The following is a 23068-nucleotide window of genomic DNA, read 5'->3' on the forward strand; positions in this document are numbered from 1 at the left end:
TTCGCACTGCGCTGCTTTAACTGGTAATTGCGCGGTCATGCAATATTGCACCCAAACGAAATTTGCGTCCTTTTCTTCCCACAAATAGAGCTTTCTTTTGATGGTATTTGATTGCCTCTGCGATTTTTTTTTTTTGCGATATAAATGGAAAAAGAGCGAAAATTTTGAAAAAAAAAGATATTTTCTTCTTTTTGTTATAAGAAAAATCGAATAAACTAAATTTTAGTCATACATTGAGGGCAAAATTTATTCAGCCACATGTCTTTAGTAAAAAAAATGTCAATAAGCGTATATTTTTTGGTTTGCGCAAAAGTTATAGCGTCTACAAACTAGAGTACATTTTCTGGAATTTACACAGCTTTTAATTTATGACTGCCGATCTCAATTCTTGAGGTGCTAAAATGGCAGGGCAGTACAAATCCCCCCCAAATGACCCCATTTTGGAAAGTAGACACCCCAAGGAAATTGCTGATGGGTATGTTGAGCCCATTGAATATTTATTTTTTTTGTCCTAAGGGATTGAATAATGACAAAAAAAAAATAAAATAAATTTTTTTACAAAAAGTTGTCACTAAATGATATATTGCTCACACATGCCATGGTTATATGTGGAATTGCACCCCAAAATATATTCCGCTACTTCTCCCGAGTATGGGGATACCACATGTGTGGGACTTTTTGGGAGTCTAGTCGCGCAAGGCACCCCGAAAACCAATCACCACCTTCAGGATTTCTAAGGGTGCAAATTTTTGATTTAACTCCTCACTACCTATCACAGTTTCGAAGGCCATAAAATGCCAAAATAGCACAAAACCCCCCAAAATGACCCCATTTTGGAAAGTAGACACCCCAAGCTATTTACTGAGAGGCATGTTGAGTCCATGGAATATTTTATATTTTGCCACAAGTTGCGGGAATATTACAAACTTTTTTTTTTTTGCACCAAGTTGTCACTAAATGATATATTGCTCACACATGCTATGGGCATATGTGAAATGACACCCCAAAATACATTCTGCTGCTTCTCCTGAGTACGGGGATACCACATGTGTGGGACTTTTTGGGAGTCTAGTCGCGCACGGCACCCCGAAAACCAATCACCACCTTCAGGATTTCTAAGGGTGCACATTTTTGATTTAACTCCTCACTACCTATCACAGTTTCGAAGGCCATAAAATGCCAAAATAGCACAAAACCCCCCAAATGACCCCATTTTGGAAAGTAGACACCCCAAGCTATTTACTGAGAGGCATGTTGAGTCCATGGAATATTTTATATTTTGCCAAAAGTTGCGGGAATATTACAAACTTTTTTTTTTTTTTGCACAAAGTTGTCACTAAATGATATATTGCTCACACATGCTATGGGCAGAATTCAAATTACACCCCAAAATAAATTCTGCTGCTTCTCCCGAGTACGGGGATACCACATGTGGGGGACTTTTTGGGAGCCTAGCCACGTACGGGACCCCGAAAACCAAGCACTGCCTTCCGGATTTGAATATAAAATGCTACCAAAAAACCTGTTAGCGATGGCAGGGATCAGGCCTGACTCTGCGATCGCTGCAGTTATGTGTTTAGTGTTTTGTAAGTGACAGTGATCGATCGATACTGCACTTGGGTGGGCTGGGCAGAGGGGCAAAACGCAGGTGCTAGCAGGTATCTGGGCTGATCCCGCTAACAATGCGTTTTTTTGGAACCCTAAACTGCTGGGGACGCTAGTATAGATCTGATCAGATCAGATATTGATCTGTTCAGATTCTATAGCACTACGGGAGGTGTATGCTTTGCGTGTGGGTGTTAGCGGTACTGGCACTAACCTAGCGCTGCCTGGGGCGACGCAGACCCTGACCCTAAAACCTAATTGATATCACCCGCCGGGTGATCAGGGGGTTAAACCTTTATTGGGTAATAAATGGTGGGTGCCCTGATGCTATAAAAAACAAACTAACCAGAGTCACCCGTAACACTTATACGGTGATCAGTGGTGAAAGGGTTAACTAGGGGCAATCAGGGGGTTCAAATTTTTATTAGGTAGTATATGGGGGTCCCTGGCGCTATATAAAAACCTGACGGGGAACCTAAATAACTAACTGGCTAACCAGCGTCACCAGTGACACTTATACTGTGATCGCTGGTGAAAGGGGGTGAAAGGGTTAACTAGCAGCAATCAGGGGGTTAAAACCATTATTGGGTAGTATATCAGGGTACCTAGCGCTATAAAAACCTGGCGGTGAACCTAAAAAAATAACTAGCTACCTAGCGACACTAGCGACACTGATGCAGCGATCAGAAAAATTATCGCTTAGTGACACTGGCAAAAGGGGGTGAAAGGGTTAACTAGCGGAAATCAGGGGGTTAAAACCATTATTGGGTAGTATATCGGGGTACCTAGCGCTATAAAAACCTGGCGGTGAACCTAAAAAAATAACTAGCTACCTAGCGACTGTAGCGACACTAATGCAGCGATCAGAAAAACGATCGCTTAGTGACACTGGCAAAAGGGGTGAAAGGGTTAACTAGCGGAAATCAGGGGGTTAAAACCATTATTGGGTAGTATATCGGGGTACCTAGCGATATAAAAACCTGGCGGTGAACCTAAAAAAATAACTAGCTACCTAGCGACACATGCAGCGATCAGAAAAATGATCGCTTAGTGACACTGGCAAAAGGGGGTGAAAGGGTTAACTCTAGGGGCAATCAGGGGGTTAAATCTTTATTGGGGGGTGATAGGGGGCTACCCTGGACCTAACACTAACTGTCCTGACAGTTTTTACTGTCACAACTGACACTGAATGCATTGATCAGTAAAGAAATGATCAATGCAATCAGTGACACTGTGACTGGGGGGAGGGGGGGCGGGGGGGGGATCGGGGAGCGATCGGGGGGGGGATCGGGGGGGGGGGGTTTGTGTGCCTGTGTGTACCTACATGTCAGTGTAGTGTTGGTGCACACTTACTATTAGTCTTCTCCTCGTAGTCCGGTCAAAAAGACCGCCCCGAGGAGAATGACATCACTTCCTCCTTCCTGTGTAAACAATACACAGTGGGAGGAAGCTTCTCATTGGCCAGGAGCGATCCAGAGGGGGTGGCCGAAAACCAACGGCCATCCCCTCATCACGGAGCGCTCCTGGAGCGAACCGGACCACCGTATCCAGCGGGAGGGGGTCCGATCGGACCCCCCACCCGCTGGAAGGCAGGCACGTACATCTACGTGATTGTGCCTGCCTGTGCCATTGTGTTGACGTACATTGGCAATACGGCGGTCCTGAAGTGGTTAGGGACTCAATAAGATAAGTGATTCTAGAAAGCAAGATTTCATATTGAGTATCTCTTTGTCTTTGTTTAATAATAATTTCCATCCATTTTTGGGTACAGAATTCAGATATTGTAGACCAATCTTTGGTCAGTTCTGAACCCAAAAAAGTGCATGTTCTCAGATTTAAAATAAAAAAAAAAACATATCCCATCATTGTTGATTAGCTGTATTGATAGTATATTTTTCTAAATTTAGCACATATATATCTGTAGGATGATCGTGGGACAGATGTGGATGGATGCAAAACCTTTCTGGGAAATGTGTTTATAATTCATCTAGAATGGTATATTTTGCTGACTTAATATTTTTTTATGATTTCCATGGTAGTTTATATGAACAGAAACAGATGGTCTGTGTGTGTTCTTATCAACACACATATAAAGTATAAGGGGCAGGTGATATGTTGTGACTTGCTGAAAAATTACTATTTTGCAGCTATAGGCGTGATATAATTACGTGAAGATATGTATACACACATATGTTTATGTGTAAACACTCACTCACGCATACCCTTGTACTAAAAAGATATAATGTATTGAGTAATAGATCTATCAACAAAAACATTTCATATCAGATATCCTGGGTATGCTGAGTAATAACAATAGTAAAATAATTTATGGTCTATATCCAATGGCTGCACATATAAGAATACTTCTCATAACAAAAACATATATACAATTGGGTAATATGGTGCACTTAGGATATGACAAGTGAAAATTAAAAATTAAAATGGATTGGGAGAGCAGAATAGGGGAATAGGTAAGTTCTTTGTAAAATCTATTGATAAACAAAATACCTGTCCACAAAAGGCTGCCAGTTCTGAAGTCTAGAAGGCAAAACACTATAATATAGAAGGGAAGAAAGAACAGTGCCCTCTAAATGCAGTATGTAAGCATCTAGTAAAATTAAAGGAAATATTAGAATAGACTCACAAGGGTGTAGTAATAGCAGGCATGTAATATGGTATCATCCGCTCCAACTGTGAGTGTGAACATGTATACTTAAATAGGATAATTTGAATCATTTTATATATGTATATACAGATTGGATGTTTAAGAGACTGAGATCAGAGCGATGTTGGGAGAGTTTTTGAGCTAAGTGTGCATTAGCATTGTTTTTGTTAAAGGCCTCTAGTGTTTTAATATCATTAAGGAGTTGGTTCAGTTTTTGTGTCCTCTTCCTCTTCTCCCGTGAACAGATTTGTAAAATGATCCCTCTAATAAAAGCTTTGTGCGCACACCACAATACTGCAGGGTCAGACACAGAATGAGTATTCATAGAAAAGACTTAGATAGGTTGTTTGCAATGTTGGTAGCATGAGTGTGCCCCTCCACCACCGTTATGGACACAGGTGCGTGGTCTGACCACATAATGTCGTGTATGGTGGAGGAGGACACTGCTTGTAGAAGTAACTTATCAACAAGTATCAAATCAATTCTGGAATATGAATTGTGTCTAGAAGAGTGGAAGGTGTAGTCTTGTTCATTCGTGTGTTGGCACCTCCATACATCATAGACGTCTTCTGAGTGTAGGAAAGGTTGTAGCATAGGTGGTGGGTGTTTAGCCCTGGAGGTGGTGTCTATCATATAGTCCGCTGTTATATTGTGATCTCCACATATTACCAAAGATCCTTTTTGGATGGTGCAATTTTGCGGTATAGTCTTTTCAGGAAGCAGATTTGATGGGAGTTAGGTGCATATAGGTTTACAATGGTGAATGGTTTATTGTTAAGTTCTCCCACAAGTATGAGATATCGCCCTGCTGTGTCGATGTGCGATTCCTGCAGGTTGAATGCCACAGAGTCCCTCATGGCGATGATAACTCCCTTCTGTTTCATAGGGGCTGAGGCCAAAAAGGTGTGAGGGAATTTTTCGTACTGAAATTAGGGAGGATTGCAGGCTGAGAATTGAGTCCCCTGACTGCAGAGGACATCAGTCTAGAGTTTAAGCACCTCTCTCCAGACCAAGGCTCTTTTGGCCAGGTAGTTGAGGCCATTTACATTGAAGGAAATTATTTTAAGAGCCATATGTGCGGGGTAAGTGAGGGTGCTGACAGTACCTTAAACGTGGTGGTACAGGGCCTCTTGCAGCAGGTCTCTGGTGGTAGACAGAGTATAGTAGAATTTTCATTCATATGTTGGTGATAGTAAGGCAGTCCTCATGCAGGTCAGACCACTAATAGGGGAGGAAAAATGGAGTAAAGAGAAAAAACAAAGTCAAATCACAAATAGTTCAATAAAAAGGTAGAATCAACTTGAACTTGAACCTGAAGGTAGAACAGCTGCCTATAACTCAGGAGGGAAAAATTGCACACTGAGTACTCCAGAGTGCATCAGAAACCTCGATATATGTAGATAATTCTGAATTCAATGAATGGGTGATTAGGAGTTGTGGTTTTTGTTGCTTTTCTTTCTCGACACCATTTGCCAATCATACTGGGTGTGCAGCCTTGCTGAGGGAGAAGGGCTTTCAGTTGGTTAGGAAGTATGTCTAAGGAGCGTAATAGTACTAGCCCATTCTCCACACATGTAATCACAGTGGTATTAGCATCATATGTGACCGTTAGTTTTACGGGATACCCCCATCGGTTTGGGATATTGTGATTGTGTAGGGCCTTGGTCACAGGCAGTAGGGATCTACATCGTAAATTGTGAAAGGTCCGCATAGAGTTGGATATGTGAGAATTCTGGAGGTTGTTGGTTTTTGCGGAAGGCAGACATGAGTTGCTCCTTAGTGTACTAGAAATGTACCCGCATTAGGACATCTCAGGGTATGTTGTCAGGGAGATGGGGTGGTTTTGGTAGTCTATGAATGTGATCACGAACCTTTCAGAATCAGGTATGGAGGGTAGGAACACTTTGATGAGCTCATGGGCATATTGTTGTAGTTGTGGGGGAAGTATAGCCTCTGGGACCCCGAATCTTTACATTGTTCCTCCAAAACCTGTCCTCGAGGTCAGCCACCTTGGCTTTGAGCCGTGTTATGACATCAGAGTGAGCGTTATGGGCATCGATCAAAGTGTTGTGTGACGATCCAAAGTCCCCCATTTTTTTCCCTATATGATCCACCCTTCCTCCCAGTTCTCCCAGTTCACCTTTAAAATTGTTTACTGTCTGCGTGCATGGAGCTGCAGAGGGAGACAAGCATGTCCTTAAGCGTGTTGTCTCACACAGGCTTGTCAGTGGTGGGGAATGCAGTGAAGGGATCCACGAGTTCCCTCATGTCCTCCATGGAGTCCTGACATGAGCTCACCTGTCGGATGTCTTCAGCCATGTGTGGCTTTGATTTTGGTGGGCTGCGGGAGAGAGGGGTTGAGTCATCAGGGGATTGATGAGCAGCACCTGCTTGTGATCCTGGGCTTGATGTGGTAGATCGAGAGCCGTTGGATGGAGAAGGAGAGCCATCTCCGGCGCCATTTTGATGAAGATCGCGGCCCACCGGTGTGAAAAAATCTTTCAATTTCTTTGGCTGGGCCACTTTTATACGTTTGTAGGTCATCCTGTGGGTGAGGCAGCACCTTTAGCCAGGTGGTGGTGGCTGTGTGGGCTAGCAGTTCTGTCCCAAAAGTGGTATGTTCCTGTTGCTGGAGCGGAGCTGTGTGATCAGGCGTTCATTCAGCTGCATGGTAGCCACTCTCCTCTACAAAAATTAAATTGTTTTAATTAAACAGATCACCAATAATCACACTCTTATGCCCAGGTATTACCAGCCAAAAAAGCTCTAAACCCGTGCTGCAGCTTTCAGTAAATCCAGATTGGGTATTTTCAGCCATCCCTTGAATTGCCAAAACAAGGACTGTGGGCAATCTAAACAAAAATAGACCAGGGAAGTGCATGCCCTAGTAGTACAGTAAACTTCTTTAGTAAGCAAAGATAAACAACACATAATGCACTCATATACTCCCAGAATGTCACCAAGCTCATCACAAAACTGTGAGAATCTACCTTCAGAACCCCTGTATGGATGCTGATAGATGGAATCCACTCAGATAATGGCTCCACTCCCTGTGTCTGTGTTAGGATAAAGAAGAGCAGGGAGCCAGCCACAATAGCGGCTTGTGTATGGCAGCCGCTGGGATTATAGAGGACCAGCAATAATTAATACAGGCACTATATAAAAAATATCTCCAGTTGACAACAGCTAGTGAGAAATGCAGAGAAAGAATTAAAATTAGAGAAGTGTTTCTAACAAACACTATTACAGATTTATAATTTGTTCTGCAAGCTTGTGGAAGTGTTTTGTGATTTAATGATTGCTGTGTTTTAGATAAGCCTATTACTGTTACCACATGTTGACAGTGAAAAATGGAAACAGCTCCAACTGGATATAAAGATTCCCACTATAAACTGAACATGTGTTAAGCAAATAGGATCAGTAATATTCTACTATGTTTCCTTACAACTCCACAATTTCCAGTACTCTAACGGAGAGGTGATATAAAACACACAATACAATTGATGAGGATATTAAACAATGCAATGCAATAAGGAAAACACAACATGCATTATCCTTATGACACAGCATTGGCTTCTGTAAAGAAAAATCTGGTTCTGATTTTTATGTATTTCTAGACTCAGGTGTGTATCATGCCTATGCATTGTTTTTACAGTTATTTGCATATGAAACAGTAAATACAGTAAAAAAATATATATATATATCTATGCTATATTTAACAGCACTGGAGCTACAGGAAGGTACACATAGATTTGAACCATACCACTAAAGCTGACAGTACAATTTACTGTCAATTTCACATGCAATAAGTGTACCAAAAATATGAATAAAGTCTTAAAGTTGTTTGAATGAAAGTGTCTGTCATTGATGACCTCTATATTTGAGGTTGTTAGTTTCTTTGCTATCTTACTGATACATTGAATTCAACATTTTCTTAAGCTTTTTCTATCTGTAGTTTAGAAGTAGGGAGATAAAAGAGTTCTGACATTGTTCAGCCAAAAAATGGTATGTTAATCAAGAAGCACTAAATCAAGAATAGAAAGAAATTTGCTATTGTAGATGTACCACATCCATATTATCTACTTACTACAAAAGAACACATTGTTGGACTTTACTGGTACCATAGAGGGACAACCACAAACAATATATTTTATTACAAATTATTTTTTTAAAAAAGGTTAAAAGCATTGGAAATCAATCCCTATTGAATGGTGTAAATCCCAATTAAATAATGTAAGCTTTATAACACTATCAATGCATATTTAACTTTTCTGTATTGTCCAAGAGGTCAATGCGTTTCACATCTATAAGCTTCTTCAGGACATTTTTCTCTCTTGGCAACAAGGAGAAATGGCCTAATCAAAAAAAAGCACAAAGGCCAATATATGACAACATTACATACATAACATTCAATATAATCAGTATCAACTTACACATCGCTTAAAGGATATAGCAAGGAGATGTTGGTGAGATATTGAGTGTCCAGAACGGAAAGCTTGCATAGCTGGCAGAGCAGCAATTAATAGACATGTGCATTCGTTTTCGTCCGAATGCATTTTCGTCCGAATTTCAGCTATTTTCGTTTTCGTTTTTTTTTTTTTTCAAATAAATTTTATTGAAAAAAAATAATGCATATGACAGAGAAAATTCAGAAAGATGAATAAAGGCATTACATTAAGGAGCTGTCTGCGTCTCGAGTAAGACATCACATCAACAGTTAAATGCATTGAAAACATAAAACATAAATAAAGTATTCCTTACAGGTAAATGGAGGCCAAACCAATCTCCTCCACTAGAAGGAGAAGGGGGTGACCTCAACTGGATGGATCTGCGGATGCCATGACACGACATCATGGAATCCTACAAGGGACCCCAGGTCCTGCATGGAATATACAGAGGGAATAACAAAAAGCTGGGGGGGGGGGGGGAAACAAAGAGGGGGGGGGAAACTTGCCAAGCCCGGTGTAGTATAGCAGTCCGCACCAGAGAAGGGTGAGATCTTGATCAGTAGTGGGGGGGTGTGGTGTTGAAAAGATAGAAGATACATTGGATCATATATTGGGTAATAGAGATTCACACTGCGGCAAAGTTCGCTGGTAGCAGGGAGTCAATGCGAGTGAAAGAATGGTCTTTGAGGAAGGTCCGTTCCTGTGGAGTGAGTTTGGAGGCGATGTATAGATCCCATCTACCATGGAAACGTTGTGTGGTTTTAGGTTGGTGAAGGTTTGTGTTAAGTTTGTCCCGGAGAAGAAGGTGTCTGAGGTCTCTGTTGACTTGAGAAACGGAAGGGGTGGTAGTGGCAGTCCAGTGTGCCAAAATGGCTCTCCTGGCAAGCAACAGGCAAATCAGGGCCCATTCCTTGCCTGGGGGTGAGGGGATGGCCGACCACGGGAGAAGTTGAGGATCCCAGTATCCAAAGATGAGGAGTAGCGGATCTTTAGGAAGCTTCAGTAGTGTGACTTCAAAGATGAAAGCCAGTATGCGATCCCAGAACGAGGAGATGGCCAAACAGGACCAGTAGCGGTGGGCAAGAGTAGGTTTTGATTGTTGGCAGAGAGGGCACTGTGAGGCTTGAGAAGTATGAGGTGTTCCCGATGGGAGGAATGGTATATGCGCTCTGTGCGAGATTTTAAGTTGAGTTTCCCTCCAAGATTCGTTTGGGATGAGACGGTATACCGAGTTAAGTCCATACAGAATCTTATCTACTATGTCATCATCCGGGAAGTCCTTCGCCCAGTTGGATACCGAGGATGAGTGCAAAGAGGGTGTCATTTTGAGAAGTAGAGGTTTGTAGATTTCAGAGATTTTGTATGAGTCTTGTCGTAGAAGCGTGTCTATGAGAGAAGATTTGAATCTCAAGTGCTCTGCTCTGCAAGATTTTTGAAGAAAGCTGAGGCACTGGTCATAGTGAAAAACAGAGGAATCCGGCAGGGAGTATTTTTGGGCTAAGATCCGGAAAGGTAATGCCCGACCAGAGTCCAAGTCACACATAGATGAGAAATGGATAAGGCCTTTCTGTCGCCATGTAGCGTAGGGATGGTGTTCCAGACCCGGGGTAAAGTTAGGATGACCTTGAATCGGGAGGTGTCTTGACATGAAAGGAGATAGCTTGAGACCTTTGCTGACTTCTCTCCAGGCGATAGCTGTATCTCTCAGGAGAAGGTTGTGTTGATAGGAAGTGTCGAGAGTTTTCCAGTGACAGTGGAGAAGAGCGGACAGGGAATATGGAAGCGTCATTTCAGATTCCAATTGGTAATTGGAGTACCGAGAGTTCTGGGTGATCCAGTCAATGCCTACCCTTAACAAACAAGCTAAATTGTATACTCTAATGTTGGGGAGGCTGATGCCCCCCTCGGTTCTGGGAAGGTGGAGTTTGGTAAAAGCTATGCGTGGTCTTTTGCCCCGCCATAAGAAATTGGAGATTGCGGTGTTTAGGAGTTTGACATCTTTGTGCCGGAGAAGCAGTGGTATCGTCTGAAGCGGATACAATAAGCGTGCGAAACTGACCATTTTGAATAGGTGGCACCTTCCCAGAAGCGATAGCGGCAGATCCATCCAGTTTTCACATTCACGTTTAATTTTGTCAAAAAGGGGAGGGTAATTCAGGTGATACAGAGAGGAGGGTAGTCTCCCTATCTTGATTCCCAGGTATGTGATATGCGTGCTCGCTATTGTAAAGATGGATTGGCTAGCCCATAGTGGATGTGTGTGGGGGCCCAAGGGGAGTATTTCGCTTTTAGTATAATTTATGCGTAGTCCCGAGCACTGTCGGAATTGATCAAAAACCTCTTTGATCGTGAGCATGTCAGCGGACGGGTTGGCTGAGAAAATAAGAACATCGTCAGCAAAGAGAGATGTTTTTAGTTCATGTGACCCTATTTTGATCCCGTGTAAGGGGGCTACGGTCGATAAGTACCTAGAAAGTGGCTCGATGGCAAGGTTAAAAAGGAGGGGAGATAGGGGGCAACCCTGTCTGGTACCTTTATGCAGGCGGAATGCATCAGATAGGAGGCCTGCGGCAACAAGTCTAGCTGTGGGGGATGTGTACATAGAGCTAATTAAGTGAAGAAAAGGGCCAGAGAAGCCCATCTCGCCCAAGACCATGGATAGCCATCCAAAGTTGACATTGTCAAAGGCCTTTTCGGCATCTAGGGTAATAATAGCTAAATCACTATTAGGATTGCATCTGGCGTGTTCCAATGCAATCATCACCTTCCTGATATTCATGGTCGCTGTTCTACCCTTGACAAAGCCTGATTGGGCGGGATGTATCAGGAAGGGGATGATATTGGCCAGGCGGTTGGCTACTATTTTAGAAAGGATCTTGACGTCAAGGTTCAGGAGCGAGATGGGTCTGTACGATCCTGGTTCTTGGGGGTCTTTCCCTTTTTTCTCTAGTAGTTTAATGATTGCTTGGTTGCCGGAGGGTAAATAGGCACCGCCAGCCCATATGTCCTGATAAACCATGGCAAGGGTCGGGGTTAGTAAGGATTCAAGAGATTTATAAAATTCGCCTGTCAGGCCGTCAGGGCCGGGAGCTTTGGAGGAGGCTAGAGACCGAATCGTGGAGGAAATTTCAGAAGGGGAGATGGGGGCATTTAGCTCATTGAGTTGATCGGGGGTTATGTTAGTCAGGGTAACTTTATCCAGGAAATGTCGCGCTGTGCGTTGGTCAATAGGGTCAGCTGCATAGAGGGTAGAGTAGTAGCGCAGCATTGCCGCGTTAATGTCTTTCTGGGAGGTGGCAAGACGGCCGTCTGAGTCGCGGATGGACGGAATAACCGTCGGGCGGTAAGGGCCTTTGCAAAGTCTGGCAAGAAGCTTGCCGGCTTTGTTGCCAAATTTATGAAGGGTAGCGTCAAGGTAGGTTTTTTTTGTGATTTCCAGGGTGTCAGCCCATGCCTCAAAGGACTGTTTGGCTGAGTGCCAAGCCGTCCGGTTTTCGGAGGAGTCAGTAGCGTAGAGTGCCAGTTGGGCCTGGTGTAGTCTGGAGCTAGAGGTCTTATAGTTGTGAAGGGCATGTTTTTTGAACGAAGATGCATAAGAGATAATGCGTCCTCGGAGAAAAGCTTTACCAGCATCCCAAAACAAGTTGGGGCTACTGGTGTGTGACGCATTTGTATGTGTATAAATTGCCCACTCTTTTTCCATATATGTTTTAAAGTCTGAATTGTGCTGAAGGTAGGATGGAAAGCGCCACATTTTGGGGTTGGGGTGTACATCTGGGGTCTCTAGGGTGGCCGAAATGGGTGCGTGATCCGAGATAGCTATGTCATGTATGTCTGCTTCCGGGAGCAGGGGTATCAGGTCGTCAGTGCAGAAAATGTAGTCTATTCTAGTAAAAACATTGTGCGGGTAGGAATAGAAGGAATACTCACGGTCGGTCGGGTGGTGGAGTCGCCATATGTCATGTAGGTGGAGGGAACTCATCGTCACTGCGAGGCTCGAGAGGGTATTAGAAGCTGGAGGTGAGGTTGAGCGCGGATATGAGGACCTATCGTCAACCGGGTGAAAAACAGAGTTGAAATCACCTCCCACTATTTGTGGAAGGTGGGGGGATCGCAGGAGCCAGGTAGTTAACGTGCTAAAAAATTCTTTAGTAGGGTTGTTCGGGGCGTAAACATTAGATATAATGAGTTCTTTGGATCCTATGTGGACCCTAAGGGAGAGGAGTCTGCCCTGTTGATCTGCCTCCGTAGATAAGATCTTGCAGGGGAGATTCTTGTTGATAAGGATAAGTACTCCCGCCTTACGGCCAACGGCTTCAGAGCCAGCTACATCACCCACCCATAGCTTCTTCATCCGGACATAGTCGGCTGAGGAGAGATGGGTTTCCTGAAGCAGTGCTATATCAGTTTTGAGCCTTTTAAGGTGCCTCAGTACCTTCATCCTTTTAGAGGGGGAACGGAGCCCTTTCACATTCCAGGATACTATCTGAAGCATAATGGAGCGTCAAAGGGGACATAACAAGCTTGTAATAGAATCTTTAGTTTGACCAGCCTGAGCAGCTGCAAAAAAGAGGAGGGTAAGGTGCGGAGGGCTGGTATGCCCTGCCAGGTGGCTACAGCGGGTGGGGACTGCGCGTAAGTAGGTGTTTTGAGGAGGCGGAGGGGGTAACATACAAAGGGGGGGGGGGGTGTAGATACCAGGTGTGGGCATAGAGGGAGAGGACATAAACAATCATCAACTTCGCTTTTTTCCGCATGGGGGTCACTGAGTAGTTTAGCTCCCACAACCAGGCCCCATGGTACATGCTGGCATTACTGCCCTACCGAAGGGGAATACGAGGGAGCCATCAGTCCAGGACATGCTCTGGATGCGGATGATGATCTGCACAGATGAGAGCCCAGGGGAAAAAGAGTAACAAATTCGAGGTGAACAATTCAAGCAATAGCAACTGAGAGCGGTTATATAAATGTAATAAAAGAGCATACATATTAAACAATGGAACCAGGAGAGCAGGAAAAGAGATACAGAAAAAAGAGAAAGAAAAAAAAAAGACAAATAGTCATTTAGACCTAGGAGTAGTATAGCTCATGTAGGGGATCCAAAAAAAAACAGAACAAAAAGGAGGGGCCCAATTGTACCCCAATACTACCTGAGAAGTGTGAACGGCCCAGGAGGGGAGCAGTTCAAGACGGGTCACTTCTGCCAGGCAGGAAGAGGGTCGGCGTGTGATCCGAGGGCCGGGAGAGATGTGAGAAGGACCTGAGGGGTAGGAGAGCCCTCATCTTGCGGTTTGGGAAGGTGGAGCCGGGGCCGCAGCCCTGAAGCGTTTGGGAGAGTCTTTCCGTGGGCTTCTTTGATCCAGGGCTCGGTTCACTGGAGCTGCCTTAGGTGTGGGGCTGAGATGCGGGCCCGAGCGTAGCGATTTTAGGAAGTGTGTCGCCTCATCAGGATCATGGAACGAGAGTTGCTCGCCATTAGGGGTTTTGATCCGTAGAATTGCCGGGAAGGCCAGTGTGAATTTCATTTGTCGTTGGTGGAGTTCCGAGCAGACGTGTTGAAAAGATTTTCTTCTCTTGGAGACATCCACCGAGTAGTCGGCAAAGATCAAGATTTTAGTCCCGTCAAGCTGAAGAGATCTGGATTGACGATACTGCTGTAAAATGGAGGTCTTATCAGAGTAGTTAAGGTATTTAGCTATGATCGGGCGTGGGGATTTGCGTTCGGCATTGTAGGCTCCCACACGGTGTGCCCGTTCCACTGTGAAGGGCCCACCGAGGCCCAGAGCTTCAGGTATGCGGCGGGAACAAAGGTCCGATAAGGTAGATTGGGGCAGCGATTCTGGGATGCCGACAAAACGCAGGTTGCTCCTCCTGGACCTATTTTCGAGGTCATCGAGTTTTTCCAGTATTTATTTGTTGGTTCTATCCTGGGCTTGTTCCAGGGATTGCGTCTGGTAAAGTTCTTCCTCCAGGTTAGAGATGCGATTTTCAGCCTCATTTAATCTGGAAGTGTGTTCCCCTAGTTGGGCTTGAAACTTTTGCATGCCTGTACTGATGGCTTTCTCCACTGAGGCAGCTATCATAGGGGAGAGGAGAGCAGCCACAGCCTGAGCAAGAAGTTCAGTGTTGCAGTCCTGTAATGGAGGAGAGTGCATGTGGTGCTGCATGGGGAGGGAAGCATTGTGGCCAGGCAGGCATGGGTGGGCAGGAGACTGTGTAGATGAAGTGTCCTTGGAGGCTGTCTGGCCTGCTGTGGGATCGCTCACCTCCATCTGCTGCGCTGTCTCCTCCGGTGGGGCTGTGCAGGCCGGAGCTGAGTAGGCCGAAGCCGGGGCCTCGATTTGCGGCGAGGCCTGCCGCGCGGTGGCGGCCGCATACGAACGCGGCCCAGATTTTTCCAGAAACCGGTCCATCACGGAGCCGGTGTGACTGGGGAGGCTGCCTGACGATTTTTCGGGTGAAAACGCCGCTTTTAAAGCCGATTTTGGAGGCTGGTGTGCGGGAGCTGTGACAAGGGACAGCTACTCCATGCGGCGCCGGTACTGGAAGTGTTGGAGTTTCTTCGTTTTCGTTTTGACAAACGATAACGAAAGCACAAAATCCGAAAAACGAAAGATCCGACATAAATAAATACTTTATTTTCGCTTTCATTGTTACAACAGTTCGATATAGAATAGGAGATTCGACATGACTCTGACAACAATCTGTGTCTATAGAACCTGTGGTCGAATGTGCCTAACCTTACCTCTATTAGTCCAAGATTATATAGAGAAAATATTCGACAGAGAAAAAAGATTTGACAGAGAGAAAAGATTCTGCAAGTTACTGTCCTAAAAAGTGTTTGGGGACCCGGGTCCCGCCCCAGGGGACATGTATCAATGCAAAAAAAAGTTTTAAAAACGGCCGTTTTTTCGGGAGCAGTGATTTTAATAATGATTAAAGTGAAACAATAAAAGTGTAATATTCCTTTAAATTTCGTAGGGGGGGGGTTGTCTATAGTATGCCTGTGAAGGGGCGCATGTTTCCCGTGCTTAGAATTGTCCCTGCACAAAGTGTCATTTATGCAGGAAAAAAAGTCCTTTAAAATCACTCGCAGCTATTATGAATTGTCGGCTCCGTAATACAGAGAACACTCATTGAAAGTCATTGATAAAAAAATAAATAAATAAATAAAAAAAAAAGCGTGGGGGTCCCCCAAATTCAATTACCAGGCCCTTCAGGTCTGGTATGGATATTAAGGGGAACCCTGCCTCAAATTTAAGAAAAAATTTGACGTGGGGTTCCCCCTAAATATCCATAACCAGACCCTTCAGGTCTGGTATGGATATTAAGGGGAACCCCGCATCAAATTTAAAAAAAAATTGACGTGGGGTTCCCCCTAAAAATCCATACCAGACCCTTTATCCGAGCACGCAACCTGGCAGGCCGCAGGAAAAGAGGGGGGGACGAGAGAGCGGCCCCCCTTCCCTCCTGAACCGTACCAGGCCACATGCCCTCAGCATTGGGAGGATGCTTTGGGGGTCCGTGACCCCTCAAAGCACCTTGTCCCCATGTTGATGAGGACAAGGGCCTCATCCCCACAACCCTGGCCATTGGTTGTGGAGGTCTGCGGGCGGGGGGCTTATCAGAATCTGGAAGCCCCCTTTAACAAGGGGACCCCCAGATCCCGCCCCCCCCCCCTGTTTGAAATGGTAAGGGGGTACAAAAGTACCCCTACCATTTCACAAAGAAAGTGTAAAAAATGGTTAAATAAAACAAACACACTTTTGAAAAATTCCTTTATTAAAAATAAAAAAATAAAAAAAAGATTCCAGCGGCGGTAATCCACTCTTGCTATCCAGCGACGGACGGTCATCTCTCCAGCGATGTCTCATCTCATCCAGCGCAGCGATCCATCCTTCTTCTGTCTCCTCCACGGAGAGACTGCAGGCATTCCGGCGGCTGACGTTTCTTATATACGGAGGGCGGGGCCACCCGTCACCTGACCCCGCCCCCTCTGACGCAAGGGGAAACCCGGGGTTCCCTGTGACGTAGGGGTGACCCGCACCCCTCTGATGTAACACAGGCAGGTTTCCGTTACATCAGAGGGGGGCGGGGTCACCCATACGTCACGGGGAACCCCGGGTTTCCCCTTGCGTCAGAGGGGGGCGGGGTCAGGTGACGGGTGGCCCCGCCCTCCGTATATAAGAAACGTCAGCCGCCGGAATGCCTGCAGTGTCTCCGTGGAGGAGACAGAAGAAGGATGGAGGATCGCTGCGCTGGATGAGATGAATAAACAATGTATTCTGTCACCCGTCCATTCCTGATTAAATCCCTTTGTTTTTTTTTGTTTTTGTTTTTTTGTTGTTTTTTTTTTCTTTTCTTTTCTTCCCTTCCCTTTCCTTTCTCTCTCTTGGAGAGTGAGTACCTTTCTACTGAAAAAAAATTTAGTAATGCTCAACGGTAATCCTGCATACCCTCTCAATATTATCTGATCATATCAAATTTTGTTTTGTTCAAAAACACCTAATGTAGCACATATGTACGATTTACTTACTGTAATGTTTCATCAGATTTTTATTTGCTGTTCAACCAATAAAAACCTTTGTGAAAAAAAAAAAAAAAAAAAACTACTAAAAGTTCAGCATTATGGGAACTTACTCAAAAAATAACACTCAGATGGTATCTGACTCCATCAAGATTAACATCCTACAATTCAACTTTATCGGACTTATGCTGGAGATGTAACTCTGATAAAGGTGACATGTTTCATGTTTTTTGGAGTTGTAATAAACGCCAGCATTTCTGGAAAACCGTTTTCCTTATATTAACAGACATAACCCAAATACAAATTCCTTTTACCCCTGGGTTAGCTCTATTAAACCGGACTATAGAGGACATACCCTACCCTTTTCGTCATGTAACGACACATGTTCTCCGGCAGCCAGATTATCCATAACCAGACTATGGAAATCGGTGACACCTCCAACTATATATCAACTTCTGGATACTGTATCCTTGCACTACAGCTATGAATTAATGATGGCCTCCAGTGTAGGTAATTTACCAAAAGAAAGACATAGGTGGTCACCATGGGAAGGGTGGTCAAAATCCGCTGATTTTCTGAAATAATCTTAAACCATATCTTAATATGCTTTTCCTTTGTTTTCAATTTGTTGTTGCATTTTATCTGGATGTATTGTAGCTATAGGTAACTAAAAATACTCAATTTTGGCGACATTACCCTCCCCCAAGACACAGCTGAGCACCCATTGGTGTGTCTAGGGGAGGCTAACATTTATACAATATCATATATACACGCTAATTTTGCACTTCTTTTTATGTACCGTATTATAGATCTCTTATTTAATGGATGAATTGTACGCTTATAGGAATGTTAATATTTCTTACGGATATCTTCTGTTTACTTGTATTTCGACATTTATTGTACAATGTATATCTTATATGCATTATCTTAAAATCAATAAAAATGTATTGATTAAAAAAAAAAAAAAATGATTTCCCAGCTGCAGCTTAACTAGGCTGATTGACATGGCAAAACAAGAAAAAGGTGTTATTTGTCTAAAAGCTACTTTCCTGGTGCCCCCATGGTAGCATATGCATGGATTGAGTATATGCTCCCATGGATGAAAATGGGAAAAATGAAAATTACAGAGAGCTAAGTATTCCATTTTCCATTTTAGCACAGTGATTCTCAGCCTCTGTCCTCAAGTACCCTCAAATATTTGGGAATTTATCTTAGCTAAATAGCTGTTCAAAATACCAAGCCATTGACTGTGTTGTAAAGCACCTGTGCAAGATGAAGGTAAACCTGCAAACATGGCCTGTTAGGGGTACTTGAGGACAGGGTTGAGAACCACTGAATCTAGCTCAAGACAATACTATTCTAATTGTGCGCATTTGAGGGAAACCAAGTGAGTGTTACAACCGCTGTTTCTCTTTTAGGTTGGGCTTTGTCCCTTTTATGAAAATTGGCTTCACTTCCTGTCACATAACCAAACAGGAAGAAAGGATAAAATGCTACAAATGTCTTTCCTTGGGGACACACAGGTCAATTTATCTAGTGTCCCCATTAGGCAAATTGCACTCTAGCACTTTGCTATGCACACCCAAATTATTAGGTTTTTGGAGTTTTATTAAAGGCAAGTGTACTCATTGTAAATCTGAGGGGAAACACTGGTGATTTTATCATCCAATCATGTAGAAGAAAAATGCAGTTTTTGCCGTTTTTTTATTTTCCATGCATGTCCCCCTTGGATCTCTAGCAACTGTACTTCCAAATGCAAAGTGGATTTACCTTTAGTAAATAAATCCCAAAGTCCAAGATACATAATAATTTGGGATGTACACAGCAAAATGCCAGAGTGCAATTTACCTACTGGGGAAACTATTTAGATTGACCTGTGTGTCCCCAAGGAAAGACATTGGTAGGGATTTACCCTCACTTCCTGTTTGGCTATGTGACAGGAAGTGATTAAATTTGAAGGAGAAACCGGCCAAGTTTGGGAGGTGTCTTTACCCTATCAGGGGTGCAGACATCCCCAAAAAAGTCCAGACTTAAAATCACTCTGCACTCTACCCCCAAGCAAAACCAACAAATTATTTAATTTAACTTTGCAAAGACACATTCCTAAATTCAACAGTGATCCATGTCAATGGCAAATTAAGGCCTGGATTATTATCAAACACCAGTTGCCTTTCACTAGAAACATTTGTTAGTCCAGTTCTGGAAATATGCATCTGCGTTACTATTCATTTCATCAACAAAATGCATTCATGCAGCTAAATGCATCTAGATGCGTGACTGCTGTGTATGCAAGATGCACAAGTGCTGTGTGCGCATAGGTAGGTACCCATGGTGCATGTCTGGTTTTGGAAGCAATGCACAGCCCACAGGAATGACATCAAGCCCCTATAGGAAGTTGCTTGTCCTGCTGTCAATTTCTTTCTATCACCATGCCCCACTCACTGTTCTCCCAGGATGAAATGATCCTGATTTGTAACGTACGTTTTTAGATTCTTTTTACATGGGGTGTGGTTGTCTGTTTCATGTGTACATGTCTAATGCCGCGTACACACATGTGTGAGCTTTTGGTCAGAAAATGCAAAGACCAGCAGGACGGCAATACATAGCTCCCCCAGCAGGCCAATTCACTGGTGACTATTCCACCAGTGACACAGTTGCAAATGTTTACATGCCAAAGCACATTGGATGCACACATTGCTCAGGCTACCAATTCTAATCTTGATTTTGCTTGATTTGTGCTGTATGGACCTGGCCACCAGGGTTACAGCTGCAATAACTTACCAGTACTTTGTATGTTATTAGATCATTTTTTATTTGACTAATTATATCACATCTGCTTTTTCCACTTTTTGATAGCCACAAATTTTTAAGCTCTTGAAGAAGCGTGGCTGCACGCATAACATGTTGAGCCAACTTCATTATTTGAACAACATCATTGTACCGTATTTCTGTCCTCTAACCATATTCTTTGACTTTGACTTTACAATGGAACGACGATATTATATCTTCCTAGTCTCCATTAGAATCATGGTTTTGTTACCGTAGCAGTAATGTTCATACATGGTTATAACTATTAATTGTGGGATTTTAAAAGATTTGTATATTTTTATATGTTTCTTTAACCACTTTGCGTCAGGTGGACGTCCTGGGATGGCCTAGACTTTCCGGGGTTATATCTGAATGATGCCTGACTTCCTTCGGTGAGTCGGACACAGGTTCCGCTGGCCCCCGGATAATAATCATAGAGATTTCTGGCGGACCAGATGGTCGCTGGAGTCTCTATGATCGTTCGGAGGCCAGGCGCAATGTTATGATGTCACGCCCGGCCTCTGCATTCAAATAATGGCGCCACCTCGGCTGGAAAGCCGTGACCCTTTTTTTTTGTTTTTGTTTTTTATTTTAGTCTTCCCAGCCTAGAGGTGAGATGTGGGGTCTTATTGACCCCATATTTCACTGTAAATAGGTCCTATCATGCCATATTACAAGGGATGTTTACATTCCTTGTAATAGGAATAAAAGTAATCATTTTTTTTTTTTAAAGTGTTAAACTAAAAAAATAAAAGTAAAACTAACATTAAAAAAAAATATTAAAGCGCCCCTGTCCCTGTGAGCTCGTACGCAGAAGCAAACGCATACGTAAATCCCGCCCACTTATGAAAACGGTGTGCAAACCACACATGTGAGGTATCGCCGCGGATAATAATCATAGAGATTTCCGGACTCCTTTCAATGTTTCCTCCACCCCCATACATTTTATTCCTTACACATACCCTTACATTGGATGCATGATCATCCCCAACTCCAGCTGCAGGCATGCTATGAAACTGAGGGGCTGCTTTTCCCCCCCAAAAAAATCAAAGTAAGTAATCATCCTCAAACTATTCTTTCATTACCAACAAGCATTTAGACCAGTTTGGATACTTGAAACATGTGACCAAATAATTGAATTTGACCCAGCTGGGCAGAGGTTTAAAATGCAAATTGTGCCACTGGCAAACCATCACAAACACACTAGTGTAGTGATAGAGAACACTCAATATATGTGTAAGTTTGTGCTTTGCAATGGAGGTCTTGCTAGCAGGACACCCTATTTTATAAGCCATGTAGTCTATTCTGGATCTTAAGCAGGAGCACCCACCTAACCTCCCCCACACACACATTTTGGAAAATATACAAGAATATGAGGCGTTGCCAGTTAACATTATGTAGTTGATGTATTTGCGCATCATTGGGCATTTGTTGGCCAATTGGTGGTTGTTTGGCGCCGCTGCATCCTCCTCCTGCTGGCGTTTTGAAGATATGTTTTTAAAGTTAATTTTAGTTTAGTAATTTTAGTTTCCTCTTACTATTGTATTTTGGCAAAGAAACAAAGCAGAGCTTATTTGAGTATGTTGCTGCTGGCCAGAGGGGCTGGCAGGGGTAGATGACCCAGGACTTGATGAAGGGGCTACAATTCAAGTGTGTAAAGTTTTGAGATTTTCCTCATATTTCCTCATCAAGATATTCTTTGCATAAAGCATTGAACATGAAAAAGCAACCCCTCTCCCATGTAAAATGGCACATGTGATTTTTACTTACCATGCTGGATAGCATCAGTGTCATCACAAGAATCCACACCAAGAACAGTATCCAGACTGATGATATCCAACAGTGCCCGTTGATAATCTTTCAGTTGCCTCAGGTGAGATGGAGCCACACTCTGCCTTGTCACATACCCATCACGAGCCCACCTGCCCAGCAACCTCTTGGTCCACCCCACCAGGTCATTCAATTGCTTCTGTACTTTATCAGCAGTATGGCAGCAACGCCCTCCCACTTCATTTACTGCCACAGCAATCTGATCCCACAGGAGGTCTCTTTGAGGAGCCCAGGCATCGGATTTGGGAGTAGTTTTCCAAATATTTTGACACCAGGACCTAGTTTTTATCCTCGGAGAACCACAGTAAATGGACTTGCGGCCTCTCAGCCTTTCTGGATGAACCCTCCAATGGTGACTTGGGGACATCCTTGAGGCTGGGAATGTCTGTGCCTTAGCCACCTGCCATCCTCTGGAGGAAGATTCAACCCTCCTGTCTACAGCTGGAGTCCTAACTGCACCACGGCCAGACAATCATGAACCCCTGGGCCTTCTGGTGGGGGCCATGGCAAAACCATAAAAGGAGGAAGGAGGTCTGGATAGTGGTAATCAGCAGCAACAGCAGGCAGGTAAGTGCAAGAGCTCCCAACACAACATTCCAGTTTGGAGAGGGAAACAGGAAATACTCACTTTGGGCATAAAATGGAGTTGCCAAGGATAATTCTTGCCTACTGTGTGTTATACAACATCTGCTTGTTAACAGAAAAACAAATATGCACAGCAGTCATAATAGCCTGCACTAAGTGAAAGCCTATTCTGAAATGTGACTCATATCTAAATGTCATTGTACAGGAGTGGTACTGCTTATGGATCCTGTAGTGGCACAAGGTAAGCACTGGCATCTTGGACCTGCATTAACACCTTGGCATGTCAGAGATGGATGGGGGAATAGCTGTGCTGCTTCCAAACCCTCTCCTCTGTTGTAATTGCGTCTGTGTTTAAAAGAATAAAATAACTTGGAATGTACATCAGATTTGTAATAAATCAAACAGGTATATGATATGAAAACATGAATTTATTGTGTTTATAAATACTTCTCTGTTTTTTGTAATGTATTGAAAGATTTGGGTAAAAAAATAATAAAAAGAAAATTACAAAGATATTGTAGAAATAATAAGAATGAGATTGGCATCAAAAGGGGTTAATTAACTGAGAACAGCTACTAATTGCTTAGCAAGACACACCCA

This window comes from Lithobates pipiens, unplaced genomic scaffold (genome assembly GCF_037356315.1).
Source record: "Lithobates pipiens isolate NorthernLeopardFrog02 unplaced genomic scaffold, aLitPip1_a1.2 Scaffold_1, whole genome shotgun sequence".
Classification (NCBI taxonomy): Eukaryota; Metazoa; Chordata; class Amphibia; order Anura; family Ranidae; genus Lithobates; species Lithobates pipiens.